Raw genomic sequence first — 22,050 nt, 5'->3', positions numbered from 1 at the left:
ACCCACCATTTGCTTCAACGTGGATGGAACTGGAGGGTATTATGCTTTGAAGTAAGTCAATCAGAGAAGGACAAACATTGTATATTCTCATTCATTTGGGGAATATAAATAATTATGAAAGGGAATATAAGGGAAGGGAGAAGAAATGTGTGGGAAATATCAGAAAGGGAGACAGAACATAAAGACTCCTAACTCTGGGAAAGAACTAGGGGTGGTGGAAGGTGAGGAGGGTGGGGGTGGGGGTGAATGGGTGACGGGCACTGAGGGGGGCACTTGACGGGATGAGCACTGAGTGTTATTCTGTATGTTGGTAAATTGAACACCAATAAAAAATAAATTTATTATAAAGAAAAAGAAAAAAAACAAAAAAGGAAAATACAAATCAAAAGCACAATGAGATGCCACCTCATACCAGTGAGAATGGTGAAAATTAACACGACAGGAAACAAGAAATGTTGGAGCGATGTGGAGGAAGCAGAACCCTCCTTTACTGTTGGTTGTAATGCAAACTGGCAAAGCCACTCTGGAAAAATTGTGTGGAGGTTCCTCAAAGAGTTAAAAGTAGATCTACCCTATGACTCAGCAATTGCACTGCTGGGTATTTACCCCAAAGATACAGATGTAATAAAATGATGGGACATCTGCACCCCAATATTCATAGCAACATTGTCCACAATAACCAAACTGTAGAAGATGTCAAGATGTCCTTTGCCAGATGAATTGATTAAGAAGATGAGGTAAATGGAATATTACTCAGCCACCAGAATGGATGAATACTCACCATTGGATTCAACATGGATCAAACTAAAGGGTATTATACTGAGTGAAATAAGTCAATCAGAGAAGGACAATCATCAATGTTTTCACTTGTACGTGGACTGTAAGAAATAGTGTAAAGTGTTATAAAGGAAAGCAGGGAACCTGAGTGGGGAAAAATTAGGGAGGAAGACAAACCATAAGAGACTCTTAACTCTGGGAAACAAACAAAGGACTGAGGAAAGGGAAGAGGTTGTGTGTGGAAGTGGTGACTGGGTGACTGGCACTAAGGAGGGCACTTGATGGGATGAGCACTGTGTGTTATACTATATGTTGGCACGTTGAGTTTAAACTAAAAAAGGATAAAAAGGATAAAAAGAATATCTATATCTATATCTATATCTATCTATATCAACAATGGAATATTACTCAGACATCAGAAAGGATGAATACTTACTATTTGCATTGGCATGGATGGAACTGGATGGTATTATGCTGAGTGAAATAAGTCAATGAGGGAAGACAATTATCATCTGGTTTCACTCATGTGGAATATATGATACAGCACAGAGGGGAAGGGTGGGACTACTGAATGGGAAGTAATAAGGAAGGGAGCCAAAGCATGTGAGGCTCTTAACTATAGGAAACAAACAGGTTTACTCGAATTTAGGTGGGTGGGAGAATGGGGTAATTGCACGATGTGCATTAAGGAGGGCAGATGTTGTGGTGAGCACTGGTGTTCTATGCAACTGATGAATTATTGAAATCTACATCTTAATTATGTACACTATGTTGGCTAATTGAATTTAAATTTAAAAATAAATAACTTACAAAGAAAAGAACCCCCACAACAAATAGCACACTCAGTCATTAAAAACAGAGATTTTCCTTGGATCAAGAATAAGAAAAGCAGTCCATTCTCGTCACTTTTACTCAACATAATAGTGGAAGTCTTACCCACAGCAATCAGACAAGTAAAAGGAATAATAAGCCTCCAAATTATTAAGGAGGGAACAAAACTTTCATTATCTATAGATGACATGATACTACCTATAGAAAACCTTGAAGACTCCACCAAAGCAACTACAAGAACTGATAAAAGAATTCAGTAAGTTTGCAGGACATAAAATCAATGTACAGAATCCCATTGCATTTTTATACTGTAATAATAAAGTAGCAAAAAGACAAATTAAGAAACAGTGCCATTTACACTTGCAAGAAGAATAAAGTATCTAGGAATAAACTTAAACGAGGAGGTGAAAAACATGTATTTGGAAAACTATATGATATTGATGAAAAAACTGAAGATGACATGAACAAATGGAAAGATCTATGCTCATGAATTGGAAGAATTAATATTGTTAAAACGTCCATACTACCCAAAACAATCTTTGGATATAATGCAACCCCCTCAAAATACCAATGGCATTTTTCACAGAATGAAAACAAATAGTCTGAAAATGTGTATGAAACCATAAAATACCCCAAGTAGCCAAACAACTCTTGAAAACAAAGAACAAACCTGGATGTATCACAAACCCAGATTTAAACATATACTACAAAGCTATATGAATCAAAACAGTATGGTTATGAACACAAAGATAGACACATAGATCAATGCAACTGAGTGTCCAAATCTCACACATGGTCAATTAATGTACAACAAAGGAAGCAAGTGTGTACAATGGGAAAAAGGCAGTCTCTTCACCAAATGGCCTTGGGAAAACTGGACAGCTATATGCAAATGAAAGGAACTGGACCACTTTGTTACATCATGAACAAAAATAAATTCAGAATGGAATAAAGACCTAAATGTGAGATATGAAGCCATAAAATTCCTAGAAGAAAACATAGACGTAATTTCTGTGACATTGGTCATAAGAACATTTTTCTAGAAATTTCTCTTCTGACAAGGAAAATGAAAGCAAAATGAAACTATTAATTTAACTGCACCAAACTAAACTATTAACTGCACCAAAATAAAATGCTTTTGCACAAGAGCGAAACCACCAATAAAACAAAGAGGTAACCTACTAAATAGAAGAAAATATTTGCAAATGTTATACTTGATAAGGAGTTAAAACCGAAAATATATTTTTAAAAGTATTATAACTGAAACCTAAGAAAACAAATAATTCAATTAAAAAATGTGTAGAAGTGAGCACTGGGTGTTATACGCAACTGATAAATCTACATTTGAAATTTATGTACTATATGTTGGCTAATTGAATTTAAATAAATAAAATATTTAAAAAACGGATAGAGGATTTTTTCCAAAGAAGACATGCAGATGGTGAACAGATACAGGGAATGATGTTCAATATCACTCACCACCAGGGAAATGCAAATTATTAATATTTTTTTTTGGTTTCTTTTTTTTTTAATTTATTTTTTATTGGTGTTCAATTTACTAACATACAGAATAACCCCCAGTGCCCGTCACCCATTCACTCCCACCCCCCGCCCTCCTCCCCTTCCACCACCCCTAGTTCGTTTCCCAGAGTTAGCAGTCTTTACGTTCTGTCTCCCTTTCTGATATTTCCCACACATTTCTTCCCCCTTCCCTTATATTCCCTTTCACTATTATTTATATTCCCCAAATGAATGAGAACATATAATGTTTGTCCTTCTCCGACTGGCTTACTTCACTCAGCATGATACCCTCCAGTTCCATCCACGTTGAAGCAAATGGTGGGTATTTGTCATTTCTAATAGCTGAGTAATATTCCATTGTATACATAAACCACATCTTCTTTATCCATTCATCTTTCGTTGGACACCGAGGCTCCTTCCACAGTTTGGCTATCGTGGCCATTGCTGCTATAAACATCGGGGTGCAGGTGTCCCGGCGTTTCATTGCATTTGTATCTTTGGGGTAAATCCCCAACAGTGCAATTGCTGGGTCGTAGGGCAGGTCTATTTTTAACTGTTTGAGGAACCTCCACACAGTTTTTCAGAGTGGCTGCACCAGTTCACAGTCCCACCAACAGTGTATGAGGGTTCCCTTTTCTCCGCATCCTCTCCAACATTTGTTGTTTCCTGCCTTGTTAATTTTCCCCATTCTCACTGGTGTGAGGTGGTATCTCATTGTGGTTTTGATTTGTATTTCCCTGATGGCAAGTGATGCAGAGCATTTTCTCATGTGCGTGTTGGCCATGTCTATGTCTTCCTCTGTGAGATTTCTCTTCATGTCTTTTGCCCATTTCATGATTGGATTTTTGTTTCTTTGGTGTTGAGTTTGATAAGTTCTTTATAGATCTTGGAAACTAGCCCTTTATCTGATATGTCATTTGCAAATATCTTCTCCCATTCTGTAGGTTGTCTTTGAGTTTTGTTGACTGTATCCTTTGCTGTGCAAAAGCTTCTTATCTTGATGAAGTCCCAATAGTTCATTTTTGCTTTTGTTTCTTTTGCCTTCGTGGATGTATCTTGCAAGAAGTTACTATGGCCGAGTTCAGAAAAGACCCCGAATAGCCAGGGGAATTTTAAAAAAGAAAACCATATCTGGGGGCATCACAATGCCAGATTTCAGGTTGTACTACAAAGCTGTGGTCATCAAGACAGTGTGGTACTGGCACAAAAACAGACATATAGATCAGTGGAACAGAATAGAGAATCCAGAAGTGGACCCTGAACTTTATGGGCAACTAATATTCGCTAAAGGAGGAAAGACTATCCATTGGAAGAAAGACAGTCTTTTCAATAAATGGTGCTGGGAAAATAGGACATCCACATGCAGAAGAATGAAACTAGACCACTCTCTTTCACCATACACAAAGATAAACTCAAAATGGATGAAAGATCTAAATGTGAGACAAGATTCCATCAAAATCCTAGAGGAAATGCAAATTAAAACTACAATGATATATCACTTTACATGTCAGAATGGCTAAAATAAAAAAGACAAGAAATAACATGTGTTAATTAGGATGCAGAGAAAAAGAAATCCACATGCGCTGTTGGTGGGAATGGAAATTGGTGCAGACACCATGGAAATTAGTATGATATTCTTAAAAAAAATTAGAACCATTTGATCCAGTAATTCCACTACTGGCCATTTACACAATGGTAAACCAAAACACTAATTTGAAGGGATATGCACAACCATGTTTATTGCAGAATTATTTATAATAGCTAAGATATGGGAGCAGCTAAAGTATCCACTGATAGATGAATAGATAAAGAAGATGTCACACACACACACACTCACACACACACACTGAAATGTTAATCAGCCTTAGAATGAGTGAAATATTTCCATTTGCAACAATATGGATGGACCTAGAGGGTATGGTGCTAAGGGAAATAAGCCTGAAAAAGGCATATACCATATGATTTCACTCATATGTGGATTTAAGAAATAAAACAAGAAGCAAAGGGAAAAATAAGAGAATGGAGACAAATCAAGAAACAGATTCTTAATTGTAAAGAAAAACTGATGATTACCAGAGGGGAGAAGGAGTGAGAGAATGAGTTAAATAGATGATAGGGATTAAGGAGTGCATTTGTCCTGATGAGCACAGAGTTATATATGGAAGTGTTGAATTACTATACTGTACACTTGAAGCTAATATAACACTGTATATTAACTAACTGGAATTAAACATTTTAAAAATTTAAGATAAAACTACACTCTGATAAGAAAATAAAAAAAATAAAACTACACTCTGTATAAAATGAAAATCATAAGGGTTGCTGAGAATATGGAAAAATTGTAACCCTCGTACTTTACTGGTGGAAATGCAAAATGATTCCCTTACTGGGGGAAAGTTTGGAAGTTCTTTAAATAATTAAACATACAATTATTGTGTGACCTCCCATTTCTAGTCCTATGTATATGATACAAAAGACCTGAAAACATGTACTCAAAGAAGTGCATGTAACAAATGTTTGTTGCGGTATTATTCTCAATAGCCAAAAGTTGATAACAGCCAAAATGTTCATCACGGGATGAATGGATAAAGAAATTAATATTATTCAGCCATTAAAAGAAATGAATTGTTGGTACATACATGCTACAATATGGATGAATCTCAAAACATTATGCTAAGTGAAATAAGTCAGATATATTGTATGATTCAACATACATGAAATATTCAAGTTATACATGAAGTATTCGGTATATATAAATCCACAGGGACAGAACATAGATTGGTAGTTGCCAGAGGCTAAGGGCAGAGAATCTGCTTAATAAGTAAGGGGTTTTACCTTGGAGGGATGAGAATGTTTTCCAACTAGATAGAGGTTGGTTGCACAACATTGTGAGTGTACTAAATAACAATTATTCAACTTTAAAGTGATTATCACTATATGAATTTCATCTCAATAAATTATTTTTAAGAATTATACACGTAATAATGTTTACTGTACAAAAATTGGAAAACAGAGAAGCATATAAAGAAAAAATGTCATCTATGTTTCCTCATCTCAAGATGATTACTTTTAATGTTTTGGTTAAGTATCATTATAATATTGTTGTTTCCTTGGAAAGTATGTTTAGAGTTATAGAAAAATAACTAATATTACCCTTGGAATTAAGCCACATAGACTGAGGACTTCCTTGAAATAATTACCTACTATAAAGTCCAACCTGATTCAAATTAGTAGCATGGCCTACCCTGAGATAAAGTAGCATCTAGGTAGAGATTCATATCCAGAATAACTGAACCAAAAGATAAATTTATGGCTCTTCTCTCCTTTTCTGTACTTTGGGTTACATCTTCTCCAAGAAATCAGCATTTTTAAAATTTAGGAATGTAAAGAACCTGGACCCTACTTTTAGGAGCATAATTCAGAAACAATAAGCAGAACTAAGCAAATTGCCTTCTAATCTTCCAGTTACCAGATTTTTGGAATATGGTAATTAGAAGAATAAGGGAGCATTCGCATCAAAACAAATATAACAATTTTATTTCAACCAACATTATGAAAAAAATTTAAAGTAGAAGAAATATGAATACAAATCAATTTATAAGATTAATGAAAAAATATGTGGAACTATTGTTTAAAATTAACAGGATTTGGGAGATAAATGACTAATCACATGCACTCACATTTTCATACTTTAGTAAATATTAATAACAGTTTACATGGTTTAATGATTTTTTGCCCATAAATTAAACTTTATTGAAAAACTGACACCAAATATATGAGATCACTGTTGTATACTTTACAAAATTAATTATATCATCTTGCTGGATTAACTGGAATTATTGAACTGATAAGGCTTTCTGCCACATAACACAAATTCAGGAGGTTGTGTGGATCATTAGTGTTGCTTTCTTCTAAATGAACATCCTGTGAGTCTGACCTTTCCTCCTGTTGCTTGGCACAACATTGTTGAACAGCCTTTACAAAGAACCACTGTTTGATCATGACTGAAAACCATGATAATCTTGTAACAACCTGGACATTTTTCATCCATAAAATAAGAATCTGGGCTTTGAGCTAGCCATTTCTTTCTGTTTTTCTCTTTGTCTCTTCCAAGGATGGATGTAGTAAATCTTTAGCCAAAGGCATGTTGATCCTTTCACAAGCCCAACCAGTCCTTTATTGCTTTGTAATTTACTAAATGCTTTTACATATGCCATCTTACTCAACCATAGCAATGATACAGTGGAGAAGTAGATAACACCATCTCTGTTTTTCAAATGAAGAAACAGATTCAGAGACAGGCTTATTCATTCCTTTTGAAAATCTAATTAGACAATCTATAAGCCCAACGTAGGAACCATATCCTTCATGAGGAAAACAGACTGATTCAGATAAAATTTGAATTCATAATACTTTTATCTGAATTCCTATTGTACTTAAAGTATATTCTATACATTTTACTACTAAAATCTTATTTTTTGTTTATCTTACCCTGTGTGTTGTGTAAATAAATACACATATTTTACAATCAAAATCTAAAAAATGAGTTTGAATCCTGATCTTGCCTCATACTAGCTGTGTGACTTTGGGCAAGATGCCTAAGTTCTCTGAACATGAGTTCCCTGTGAAATGAGAATAACATTCCTGCCTCAGAAGCTAGTTTTCCTTGTCAAATACGATAGTAGATGGAAGTTACCTCTCTGTGCCTCCCATCAGGCTGCAATCCCCAGGAGGTCATTGCCCATATATTTAACTTCTGTTGCCTCTTCAACAGAGTTGCATTCATAGAAAATATCTGATATTTACTTTTCCATGGAGTGGAAAGTGTTGGAATGCAAACTTTTGTGACAGTAGACTTCTTATTGCTCATTGTCTAGAGCCCTTTAATCTAATATACCTAAATCTCTTTTGTAGGATCTGATTAGAATTTGAACATGTAAATTAGCAAATTAATGGCTTCCACATTCATAAACCATTTATTTATAAGAGAAATTGAGTTTTTTTCTATTTTAACCCATAGACTCCCCATTTTCTGAAATCACTATTCATAATGATTTTAGACACAAATTCTCCATTGGTGGCCTTTGTTGTTCCTATGAAACCTAAAACAAGCAGCCACTCCACTCATTGATGGAGATAACGTACTTTAAGATCCATAAAGCCTGCAATTATATTATTGAGGAGGTAGTGGAAGAAACATAGGAAAGGAAAAGTAGGGAGTACAGAAGTGGCCACAGACTTTGGATACAGAAGTCTATACCAACACAGTAAATGTGATACATAATCCCTAGATAAATAGATATCTTCTTTTACCCCATCATTTACTTATTGATTATGTTGCATGTATGAGGGTGATAGGTCTAAATATTATGCTTCTGTAGGTAGTTTCTTCGATCATCTTAATGTGTGTTGCAAATACTATTTCCTTAATCTTTCATAATCCATAGGGCTATGAAAGAAGCATTTGCATTCTTTTTTTTAAAGATTCCATTTATTCACTCATGAGAGACACAGAGACAGAGAGAGGCAGAGACACAGGCAGAGGAAGAATCAGGCTCCATGCAGGGAGCCTGACGTGGGACCCGATCCCGGGTCTCCAGGATCCCGCCCCAGGCTGAAGGCGGCGCTAAACCGCTGAGCCACCTGGGCTGCCCAAGCATTTGCATTCTATCTGTGTGATTGCTTTAATATGGTTAGCAGTATCAGTCTCAAATGTGAAGACATTTTCTAAAGTTTTTAATTACAGGTAGTTAACATATAGTATAATAGTTTTAAGTGTACAATATAGTAATACAAAATTTATATATAACACCTAATACTCATTATAATAAATTCACTCCTTAATCATCATCACCTATGTAACCTATTTCCTCACCAATCTCCCTCCAATAATCAACCGTTTGTACTCTATAGTTCTCTACACCTTAGTTGGCTTCTCACTCTTTTTTCACTTTGCTCCTTTGTTCTGTTTCTTAAATTCAAAATATAAGTGAGATCATATGGTATTTGTTTTTATCTAATTAATTTTACTTATCCTAATACTCTCAAATTCCATCCACATCATTCCAAATGGCAATATTCCACTTTTTCATGGCTGATTAATATTCCATTATTCAATTGCACATATGTGTATATGTATGTATATATATGTATATATAATTGTTTAATAATTTAATTTATTTTAAAAATATTTAAGATACATATCTATATCTCTACCTATAGATATATATCTTACATCTTTGTACATGCATCGATCAATGTACACTTGGGTAGTTACCATAGTTTTGCTATTGTAGATTAAACTGCTGTAAACATTGGGGTGCATGCATCTCTTTGAATTAGTATTTTTACATATTTTGGATAAAAATCTAGTACTGCAATTGCTGAATCATAGGATACTTGTATTTTTAACTTTTGAGGAAACTCCATACTGTTTTTCAGAGTGGCTGCACCAGTTTGCATTCCCACTAAAGTGTAAAAGAGTTCCCCTTTCTCTGCATCCTCACCAACACCTGTTGTTTCTTGTGTTTTGAGCCATTCTGACTGATGTGGTCTTATTGTAGTTTTGATTTATATTTCCCTGATGATGAGTGATGTTGAGCATCTTTTCATGTATCCGAGGGCTATGTGGATATCTTCTTTGGAAAAATGTCTCTCCATGTCTTCTGCCTATTTATTAACTGGTTTGTTCATTTTTGGAGTGTTGGGTTTTATAAGTTCCTTATATATTTTGGATACTATCCCTTTATCAGATTTGTCTTTTGCAAATATCTTCTCTCATTTCATAGGTTGCCTTTTACTTTTGTTGATTGTTTCCTTTGCTGTGTAGAAGCTTTTTATTTTGATAAAGTTTCAATAGTTTATTTTTTTCTTTTGTTTCCCTTGACTTGAGAGACATGTCGAGAAAGATGTAGCTAATGGCCAATGTCAAAGAGGTGTGCGCCTTTATTTGACAGTACACGCCTGTGTACTCCTGTAGGATTTTAACATTTGAGGTCTCACATATAGGTCTTTAGTCCATTTTGAAAGGGAATAGAAGGGAAGGGAGAAGAAATGGGTAGGAAATATCAGAAAGGGAGACAGAACATAAAGACTCCTAACTCTGGGAAATGAACTAGGGGTGGTGGAAGGGGAGGAGGATGAGGGGTGGGGGTGAATGGGTGACGGGCACTGAGGGGGGCACTTGACGGGATGAGCACTGGGTGTTACTCTGTATGTTGGCAAATTGAACACCAATAAAAAATAAATTTATTATTTAAAAAAAGAAATTTATTTTTGCGTACGGTATATGAAAAAGATCCAATTTCATTCTATAGCACATTGCTGTCTATTTTTCCCAACAGTTTTTTGAGAAGATCGTCTTTTTCTTATTGGATATTCTTTCCTGCTTTGTTAAAGATTAGTCAACCATATAATCATGGGTCCATTTCTGAGCTTTCTATTCTGTTCATATATATATATATATATATATATATATATATATATGCCATTTTTAAATGTCACATGCCGTTTTGATTGCAGCAGCTTGGTAATATAACTTTAAGTCTCGAACTGTAATAATTTTTATGACAAAAATGCTAATTTCTCTTTCTGCTGCTTCATTATTGGTGTATGGAGATGCAACTGATTTCTGCACATTGATTTTCTATCCTGTGACTCTTCTGAATTCATGTATGAATTCCAGCAAATTTTTGTGGAGTTTTTTGGGTTTTCTGCATAGAGAATCATGTCATTTGTATATAATGAAAGTTTGACTTCTGCCTTGCCGATTTGGATGACTTTCATATTTTTGTTGTTGTTGTCTAATTTCTGAGGCTAATACTGCAAGTATTATTGGTCAGTAGTAATGGTGGGAATGGAATCCTTGTCTTGTTCCTGAACATAGGGGAAAGGCCCTCAATTTTTCCCCATTGAGAATGATATTAGCTGTGGGTCTTTCACATATGGCCTTGATGATGTTGAAGTGTGTTTCTTCAATCCCCACTTTCTTGAGGGTTTTTGTCAGGAATGGATACTGTATTTTGTCAAATGATTTTTCTGCACTTATTGACAATATCATATGGTTCTTCTCCTTTCATTAATATGGTGATTCATAGTGAAAGGGACTTTAAGGGAAAGGAGGAAAGCAGGGGGGGGGGAATTAGAGAGGGAGACAACCCTGAAAGATTCCTAACTCTGGGAAACAAAGGGTTGTGGAAGGGGAGAAGAGTGGAGGGATGCGATGACTGAGTGATGGGCACTTGATGGGAAGAGCACTGGGTGCTGTAATTAATATATGTTGGCAAATTGAATTTAAATAAATGAAAGAAATTTAAAAATAAGATGTAATTTGGTGTTTCATATTGACTTGCAGATATTCAATCACTCCTGCAGCACAGAATAAATCCCACTTGATTGTGGTGAATAACTCTTTTAATGTACTGCTGATTTGATTTGCTAGATTCTTATTGAGAATGTTTACATCCATGCTCATCAGAGATATTGTTCCATAATTCTCATTTTCGTGGAGTCTTTGTCTGGTTTGGGAATCAATTTAATGTTCTCTTTGAAGAATGAGTTTAGAAGTTTTCCTTCCTTTTGTATTTTTTGGAACCATTCACAAAGAATAGATATTAACACTTCTTAACACGTCTCATAGAATTCCCCAGGAATGCCATGAGGCCAAGGCCTTTTATTTGTTGAGAGATTTTTTTTAATTAATAATTCAACTTCTTTGCTGGTTATGGGTCTGCTCAAATTTTCTATTTCTTCCTTTTTCAGTCTTGGTATTTTGCAAGTCTCTAGAAATTTGGCCTTTTTTTCAGGGTTGCACCTTTTGTTGCCATATAATTTTCATGGCATTTTCCTAGAATTGCTTGTATCTCTGTGATGTGTGTGATCTCTTTTCGTTCATAATTTTATCTATTTTAGTCTTTTCTCCTTTCCTTTTGATAAGACTGGTTAGGTGGTTATCAATTTCATTAATTCATTTGAAGAACCAGCTCTTAGTTTTATTAATCTGTTGTACTGTGTTTCTTGTCTCTATATTATTAATTTCTGCCCTAATATTTATTATTTCCCTTCTACTGGCTTTAGGCTTTATTTGTTGTTTCTTTTCTATATATTTTAGGTATAAGGTTAGGTTGTGTATTTGAGACTTTTCTTGCTGCTTGAGGTAGGCCTGTATTGCAATACACTTCCCTCAGATGACTGCCTTGACTTCATCCCAAAGTTTTGGACTGTTGCACTTTCATTTAAATTTGCTTCTATGTATCTTTTTTATTTCTTCTTTATTTTCCTGGTCATCCCATTATTTAGTAGGATGTTCTTTACCCTCCATGAATTTTGGTCTTTCCAAATGCTTTCTTGTGGTTGACTTCAGGTTTCATAGCGTTATGGTCTGAAATATTCATGGAATGATCATCATTTTTTTACTTGTTGAGGATGATTTGTGGCCCAGTATGTGATCTATTCTGGAGAGTGTTCTAATAGCTTAAAAAATGTATTTTCTGCTGTTTTGAGATGAGATGCCCTGAATATATATCTATTAAGTCCATCTGGTTTTGTGTGTCATTCAAAGCCATTGATTTCTTATTGATTTTCTACTCAGATGATCTACCCATTGATGTAAGTGGAATATTAAATGCCCTACTATTATTGTATTATTATCAATTAGTTTATGTTCATTATTAATTAATTTATATATTTGGGTGTCCCCAAGTTTGGGGCATAAATATTTACAACTGTTAGATCTTCTTGATGAATAGACCTCTTGATTATGATATAATGCCCTTCATCTCTTTTTCCACTCTTTGTTTTAAATATAGTTTGTCTGCTATAAGTATAGCTATTTCAGCTTTCTCTTGACATCCATTATCATGATAGATAGATCTCCATTCCCTTACATCCAATCTGCAAATGTCTTTAGGTCTAAAATGAGTATCTTTTAGGCAGCATATAGATGGATCTATTTTTTAAATCCATTCTGATACACTATGTCTTTTGTGTGGAGCATTTAGTCCATGTACATTTAGAGTGATTATTGAAAGATATGAATTTAGTGCCATTGTGTTACCTGTAGAGTTAGTGTTTCTGGTGATGTTCTCTGGTCTTTTCTAGTTTTTAATACTTTTGGTCTTTGGTACTCAAATTACCCCTTACAATTTCTTGCAGGCATGGTTTACTGGTAATGAACTCCTTTACGTTTTGTTTTTTTCTGGGAAACTCTCTCTCTCCTTTTCTGAATGACAGTCTTGCTGGATAAATAATTCCTGGCTGCATATATTTTCCATTACACATATTGACTATTTCCTGACACTTTTTTTCTGGCCTGCCAAACTTCTGTGGACAGATCTGCTGCATACCTGGTTTATCTTTCCTTGTATGTAAGGAATTTTTTCCCTTTATGCTCTCAGGATTCTTTCCTTTTCTGTGTATTTTGTGAATTTCACTATTATATGCCTTGACGATGCCTGGCTTTTGTTGAATTTAATGGGAGTTCTCTGTGTTTCTTAGATTTAAATGTCTGTGTCCTTCAGATTAGGGGATTTTTCAGCTATAATTTGTTCAAATAAAACTTCTGTCTCTTTATCTCTCTCTTCCTCTTCTGGGACTCCTATGATATGAATGCTTTTATGTTTTAAGAAGTTACTTAGTTCTCTATGTCTACCTTCATTGTGCATTACCATTTTCTCCCTCTTCTTTTCAGCTTCATTATTTTCCATAATTTTCTCCTCTATATCACTGATTTGTTCTTCTGCTTTGTACATGTTTTTATGGCCTTCATTTGGGATTTCATTTTTAATTTTTTTCCTGATTAGATCTTAGTTCTTTTACTCTGTAGTAAGGGATTCTTTAGTGTCTTCTATGCTTTTCTTCAAGCACAGCTAGTATTCTTATAAGTGTTGTTTTCGATTTTAGTTCAGACATCCTACTTGTATCTTTACTGATTGAGTCCCTCATTTTTTCTTTTGGAGTGAATTTCTGTCTCATCATTTTTTCAATAAAACAAAAAGAAGAAATAAAACAAAGCAAAACAAAAAATAAAGAAAAAAAAACAATCTGCCAAAATTGGATCTTGGGTGTGTTTTTTTCTGCTTGTTAAAAATATCTTCATCCTGAGGTGCCTGGGTGGCATAGTCAGTTAAGTGTTCTACTGTTGGTTTCAGCTCAGGTCATGATTTCAGAATCGTGAGATCAAGCCTCACATTAGGATCCATACTCAGTGTGGAGTCTGATTAAGACTCTCTTCCTCTCCTTCCCTCTCTAAAATACATAAATAAAATCTAAAAAAAATCATTACCCCTAAAAGAAATTTTAAAAATAAAATAAAATGAAAGTAAACAAATATTAAAAATATATAAAATTGATATACAAATAAAAATTGAAGGGGCATCTGTGTAGCTCAGTGGTTAAATGTCTGCTTTTGGCTCAGGTTGTGATCCTGGGGTCCTGGGATTGAGTCATACATCAGGCTTCCTGCAGGGAGCCTGCTTCTCTCTCTGCCTGTGTCTCTGCCTCTCTCTCTCTCTCTCTGTGTCTCTCATGAATAAGTAAATAAAATCTTAAAAAACAAATAAAATTAAGAAAATTTAGTAATAAAAATTTTAAGAAAGGAATTGAAAAAAATTATAATAAAAAATAAGGAATAAAAGTAAAAAGTAATGTAGATCCTATTTTCTCCAAGAGCTGAGGCTTGCAGCATTCTATGATAAGTAAATTTAGGGTTGGAAAGTTGTTTGTGCTGGTCTTATGGGGGGGTCCTGTTCTGCTGATTCTCAAATGGACTTACTCTAGTAGAAATGTGCCTTCAGGACACAGTGGGGCAGGGCTTGGTTTAAGCAGCTCCAGCTTCCCTAGGTGCCCTTGTTTTGCTCCCTGAAGGTTTTCAGTGCTGATGGGTGGGGCAGTGCCCCACCTTCTAGCCCCAGAGCTGAAAGTTCACACCCTAAACTCTTCAGTGACCCTTTATAGAAGAGCAAACTATCACTGTGTCTCCAGTTCCCCCTCAAAATCCTATGTTCACCCTATGTCTAAGCCTTTTTATCTCAGGCACAGGGCTGAGTTTCAAAACTCCGAATTTTAGGGGCTTCTCAAAGCCTGTAGCTACACCATTCCTGCCAGGGAGACTGTTGCACACTTTTGCCATTTGCTGGCCCATCCCAGGAAATCAGTTACATGACCACGCAGTGGTTCTCAGTTTATGGCAAAACAGAGCAGACAGCTGGCACCAAGACCTGCTATTCTCAGCCAGCTTCCACACTTCTATGCCTAGGAACAGTGCAGCATGTTGGTGCCCTTTGTTCTTCTTTAAACCCAGGTGATCTTCAGACTATGATGTCACACCTGAATTTCTGCCCCACTCCACCACCTGAGCACCTTTAAGCCAGGCACCTACCCCACTGTCGAAGACATCTAAAAGTTCATATTTTGTGTTCTGCTGCTTACAATACTTTACAGTAGTATCCGTTTGCAGGCTCTCTCCCTGGTATCATATCCACAGCTATATCACCCCCAATTCAACCTTCCACAACTCCTACCTTTCAAAAGGTGGTCACTTTTCTACTTGTATACTTGCAGCTTTTTTTTCTCTCAGAACTCTGATTAATGTTTTAGGTGTTCAGAATGATTAAATACCTATCAACACAGCTCAAACACAAGAGACAAAACAAGCTTAGGGTCCCCCAAATCTTCTGACATTGTCATTGACTTAATTATTTTTCTGATCAGTCTAAGAGTTCTATTTCGGTCCCTTCCGCTTCCCCATTCTTCCTCTGGCTTCCCACTAAGGGTCCTGGGAGGGTTCCCCTGGCCTTAAAAGGGGCCCAAGCGCCCATCTCATTCTGATCTGCCCCACTCCATAGCACTGGCAGCAGCAGGTATAGCCAGTGGGGAAGGGCACTCGGCCCCAAGATACCCCCCGACTGACCTGTGTTTCACTAGGTGTGGCTCACACACACTTCTCTTCCTTCCCACCTTGCCTGGTCCCTGCTCTGGGTCAGACAGCCCCCTTTGGGCACAGGAAGGAAGGCAGAAGGGGTTTGAGCCCCCCTACCCTCTAAACGGGCTCCAGCTCACCTTCCTCCCTGGAATCTATTGCAGTGAGGGAAATGCATTCCCCCCCCCTTTATCCTGGTGAGGCTCAGGAGGTCCACATTCCCTGTGACAGCCACCTGATGTGGGCTAGAGACCCTGCCCAACCCCATGTGCTTCCGCCTCAGCTTCAGTATCCCCTTTCCTCACATGGGACACTGATAATAAGGAGCTAGCCTTGCCCACTCTCACCCTTCTGCTCCTCCCCATCCTCCAAGGTTCTGGTTCCATTTTTTCCTCTGTTCACAAACTACCTCTGGACAGTTGTGTTGTTTTTGTCCAATGTTTCCATTCTTAGACATCTGTCATTGCTGCTGCGACCAGCGCCGAATGTTCATCCTCATTGCCTCCTCCTGTCCTGCCCATGTCCCCTCCTCCGAAAATCTTAGGGGAAGGGCCCCAAGGCAGAGCAGACTGAGTTACCCACCATCCCAGTCCCAGGGAAGGTGGAGCTCTTTCCCTAGGGTGTTGCAGCAGAGTGAGGGGGGGCCTGTATTGACCATCAAGGGTGTAGGGGCCACCTTCTCCCTCTGTTCTGCTGGGGAGGAGGTAGTCATTATTTGTCCCAGCCTGGGGGGACAAATTTGTGGTTTCCTATTTGCAGTTACTTGAATAAAAACAATATCCTTTTCCCCCAAAAAAAGTTCTATTTCTTCCTGTTTCAGTTTTGGTACTTTATATGTTTCAAGGAATTTATCCATTCTTGCAAGTTGTCCAATTTTTTGGCATATAGTTTTTCATAATATTCCTTCATAATTGTTTAATTCATGTGGTATTGGTTATTTCTCCTCTCTCATTCATGATTTCATTTGAATATTTTCTCTTATATATTTGATAAGGGTGGCTTGAGGTTTATCAATTTTATTAATTTCTTCAAAGAGCCAGCTCCTGGTTCCTTTCATAGGTTTGAAATTCTTTCATTTCTGTAACATTTATTTTTGTTCTGAACTTTATTATTTGCTTCCTTCTGTTGACTTCAGGCTTCATTTGTTATTCTCTTCCTAGTTTCATTAGGTATAAGGTTAGTTTGTTTACTTGAGATTTTTCCTGTTTCTTGAGGTAGACTTGTTTTGCTATACACTTCCCTCTTAGGACTGCTTTTGCTGCATCCCAAAGGTTTTGGAACATCATGTTTTCATTTTCATTTGTTTCCATGTGTTTATTTTTAATTCCCTCTTTGATTTCCTGGTTGAACCATTCATTGCTTAGTAGCATATTGTTTAACCTTCATGTATCTGTGGTCATTCCACATTTTTTTCTGATGGTTGAATTCTGGTTCCATAGCATTGTGATCAGAAAAGTTGCATGGCAAAAACAGACACATATATCAATGGAACAGAAGAGAGAATCCAGAAGTGGACCCTCAACTTTATGGTCAACTAATATTCGACAAAGGAGGAAAGACCGTCCACTGGAAAAAAGACAGCCTCTTCAATAAATGGTGCTGGGAAAATTGGACATCCACATGCAGAAGAGTGAAACTAGACCACTCTCTTGCCCCATACACAAAAAGAAACTCAAAATGGATGAAAGATCTAAATGTGAGACAAGATTCCATCAAAATCCTAGAGGGGATCACAGGCAACACCATTTTTGAACTTGGCCACAGTAACTTCTTGCAAGATACATCAATGAAGGCAAGAGAAACAAAAGCAAAAATGAACTATTGGGACTTCATCGAGATAAGAAGCTTTTGGACAGCAAAAGAAACAGTCAACAAAACTCAAAGACAACCTACAGAATGGGAGAAGATATTTGCAAATGACCTATCAGATAAAGGGCTAGTATCCGAGATCTATAAAGAACTTATTAAACTCAACAGCAAAGAAACAAACAATCCAATCATGAAATGGGCAAAAGTCATGAACAGAAATCTCACAGAGGAAGACATAGACACGGCCAACAGGCACATGAGAAAATGCTCTGCATCACTTGCCATCAGGGAAATACAAATCAAACCACAATGAGATATCACCCCCACCAGTGAGAATGGGGAAAATTAACAAGGCAGGAAACAACAAATGTTGGAGAGGATGTGGAGAAAGGGGAACCCTCCTGCACTGTTGGTGGGAATGTGAACTGGTATAGCCACTCTGAAAAACTGTGTGGAGGATCCTCAAAGAGTTAAAAATAGACCTGCCCTATGACCCAGCAATTGCATTGTTGGGGATTTACCCCAAAGATGCAGATGCAATGACATGCTGGGACACCTGCACCCCAATGTTTCTAGCAGCAATGTCCACAATAGCCAAACTGTGGAAGGAGCCTCGGTGTCCATCAAAAGATGAATGGATAAAGAAGATGTGGTATATGTATACAATGGAATATTACTCAGCCATTAGAAACGACAAATACCCACCATTTGCTTCAACGTGGATGGAACTGGAGGGTATTATGTTGAGTGAAATAAGTCAAACGGAGAAGGACAAACATTATATGGTCTCATTCATTTGGGGAATATAAAAAATATTCAGAAAGGGAGACAGAACATGAAAGACTCCTAACTCTGGGAAATGAACTAGGGTTGGTGGAAGGAGAGGTGGGCGGGGGTTGGGGGTGTCTGGGTGACCGGCACTGAGGGGGGCACTTGACGGGATGAGCACTGGGTGTTATTCTATATGTTGGCAAATTGAACACCAATAAAAATAAAGAGAAAAAAGAAAAAAAAAAGAAAAGTTGCATGGCATGACTTCGATATTTTTTTATTTGTTGCAGCCTCTTTGCTTACCTAACATGTGTTCTATTCTGGAGAATGTCCCAAGTGCACTTGAAAAGAATATGCATTCTGCTATTTTAGGATGGAATGTACTGAATACATCTGTTAACTCCATCTGGCTCAGTGTGTCATTTAAAGCCATTGTTTTCTTGTTGCCTTTTCATTTAGATGATCTGTCCATTGATGTAAGTGCGATAATAAAGTCCTCTATTATTATTCTATTATTCTATTATTATTGATTATTGTGTTTTTCATTATTTTTAAAAATATTTGTGCTCCCATTTTGATTACATAAATATTCAAAATTGTTAGATCTGTTATTGGATTGTCACCTTTGTGATTATATAGTGCCTTTCTTTGTCCCTTACTACATTTTTGTTTTAAAGTCTAGTTTGTCTGATACATATATTGCCACTCCAGTTTTCTTTTGACATCAATTTGCATGATAAATGTTTCTCTATCCTCTCACTTTCTATCTGCAGGTGTCTTTAGGTCCAAAATGATTCTCTTGTAGGCAGAATATATAGGTCTTGTTTTATGAAAAAAAATCCATTCTGACATACTATGTCTTTTGATTGTAGTGCTTGATCAATTTACATTCAAATTAATTATTGATAGAAATGTACTTAATACAATTTTATTACTATTCTTGTTGTTTCTGATGATCTTCACTGACATTTCTTGTGTTTATCACTTTTGCTCTCCTTTGCACTAAAAAATATCACCTTTAATATTTCTTGCAGGGCTTGTTTAGTGGTCACTAACTTTAATTTTTGTTTGTGTGGAATGCTCTTTATCTCTCCCATTTCCTGAATTATTGTTCAGGATAATTAAAGCCTTTCGGATAGATTATTCTTGGCTGCAGATTTTTTTCCCATTCTTTAGTTTCTTTTTTTAGTTTTTTTTATTTATTTATTTATTTATTTATTTATTTATTTATTTATTTATGTATTTAAGTAATCTCTGCACTCCATGTGGGGCTCAAACTCATGACCACAGGATCAAGATTCATGTGCTTCACCAACTGAGCCATCCAGGTGCCCCTCCAGTATGTACTTTCAATATATCATGTCATTCCCTTCTGGTTTGCTAAGATTCTGTTGAGAAATCTACAGATAGTGTTGTGGGTTTTCCCTTGTGAGTTACGGCCTTCCTTTATGTTGCTACATTTAAGATTCTTTCCTTATCAGTATGTTTTGCAAATTCAATTACAATATGTCTTGATATTGGCCTGCTTTTATTGATTTGGGTGGGAGTTCTCTGAGCCTCCTGGATCTGTGTATCTGTTTCCTTCCCCAGATCAGGAAAGTTTTCAGCTAGTCTTTTTAAAATTATTTTTTTAAAGATTTTATTTACTTTAGAGAGAGAGTGCACAAGCAAGTGGAGAGAAGAGTAGCGGGGAGGGAGAGAAAGAGACTGAAGCAGACTTCATGCTTGATATAGAGCCTGATGTGGGGCTTGATATCACAACTGTAGGAGGAGCATGATCTGAGCCAAAACCAAGAATTGGACACTTAACTGACTGAGACACCCAGGCGCCCCTCATCTAGTCTTTTTTCAGACACATTTTCTGCCTTCATTTCTCTCTTCTTTGTACTCTGTGACTCCTATAATATGAATATTATTACATTTTATGGAGTCACAGATTTGTCTAAACCTATTCTTGCATTCCATAACTCTTCAATACTTTTGTTCATCTTAATAATACTTTCCTATACTTTGTCTTCAATGTCATTAGTTCATTCCTGTGTTTCTTCCAGGCTGCCATTCACTGCCTCAAAGATGTTTCCAGTCTCCATTCTTCCTTTTTGGTTATTTTTTTTTAATTCTTCTATCTCTGTGGTAAGTGTCTCACTAATTTCTTCTATTCTTTTTCTCCAGCTCAGTAATGAGTATTCCTATGATGATTGCTCTAAATTTTCTTTTTTTACCTTTTCTATCTAGTATATTCATTTATTTTTGATATATATTTGTTGGAGTTCAATTTGCCAACATATAGCATAACACCCAGTGCTCATCCCGCCAAGTGCCCCCCTCAGTGCCCATCACCCAGTCACCCCAACCCCCCGCCCACCTCTAAATTTTCCAACAGGCATTTTACTTAAATCTGTTTCGCTTAGATCTCTGGCCATGGCCTTATCTTATTGTTTTATTTGGGGTGAATTCCTCTGTCACTTTGTCTTGTCTCTGCCATCTTCTCTGTGTTAGAAAAGTCAGTTATGTCTCTTGCTTCTACAAGTAATGACCTTACGAAGAAGAGGTCATGTAGTGCCCTGTGCTGGATGCTTCAGTGGGTGTCTCTTCTGTGTGCTTATGTGCTCTTCTGTTGTGTTTTAGCTGCTCTATCCCTTTGGGCCAGTCATCTGTGGTGGATCTCCTTCACTGCTATGAGCCGTGTTTGGTCTCTGACCTGAATGTGGCTAGTTTTAACTAGGTGTGTGACAGTCTACTTTAAAATGGGATGTGATACCATCTGCACCAGAACTGAGGCCCTGCAGAACTCTCTTGAAAGGAGACATGGGGGATCCCTGGGTGGCGCAGCAGTTTGGTGCCTGCTTTTGGCCCAGGGCGCGATCCTGGAGACCCGGGATCGAATCCCACATCGGGCTCCCGGTGCATGGAGCCTGCTTCTCCCTCTGCCTGTGTCTCTGCCTCTCTCTCTCTCTCTCTCTCTCTCTCTCTGTGTGACTATCATAAATAAATAAAAATTTATAAAAAAAAAGAAAAAGAAAGGAGACATGGCGTGGGCAGGGGTTGTGCTGGTCTTCAGGATGAGGGGCCTGCTACACTGGGGCTGAGGCAAGCTAGACTGAGGGGCATTCCCAAGAGAGTGCAGGGATGCCAGGCCTGGTGTATGCAAGTTAAGCAGCCAGTGTTGGTGCTGCGCTGCTTCCCACAGTTGACTCTGTGTCATGCTAAGGTGCAGTGGAGGGAAATGGCACAGGCCAGCTCCTTTGTTCCCAGAGAGGCATCTTCATGAACACTACCTCTCAGAAATGTGCTACAAGAAGAGTGAATAATATCTCCACTGTGTGCCCCCAGACATTGCTCAGATCACTCTTTCTATGCTGTCTACTCCTGGGTTGTTTGCTTGCCTTCTCTCTAGGAACAGTAGAGTACCCTCTGGCCTCTAT

The 22,050-nt window shown here is 37.1% G+C and overlaps 1 protein-coding gene and 1 pseudogene across 1 annotated transcript in view; both read right to left on the bottom strand.

Moving 5' to 3' along the window:
* ZC3H12B (zinc finger CCCH-type containing 12B) overlaps positions 1–22,050 on the bottom strand; it is a 601,939-nt gene that overhangs the window by 184,478 nt on the left and 395,411 nt on the right. The gene's annotated exons all lie outside the window — the stretch shown is intronic.
* On the bottom strand, positions 6,940–7,275 carry LOC112671777 (40S ribosomal protein S27-like; annotated as a pseudogene).

The sequence above is a fragment of the Canis lupus genome, chromosome X, assembly GCF_003254725.2.
Source record: "Canis lupus dingo isolate Sandy chromosome X, ASM325472v2, whole genome shotgun sequence".
Lineage (NCBI taxonomy): Eukaryota > Metazoa > Chordata > Mammalia > Carnivora > Canidae > Canis > Canis lupus.
Note: the sequence above shows the minus strand (reverse complement) of the source record. Positions and strands in the feature narration are given on the sequence as shown.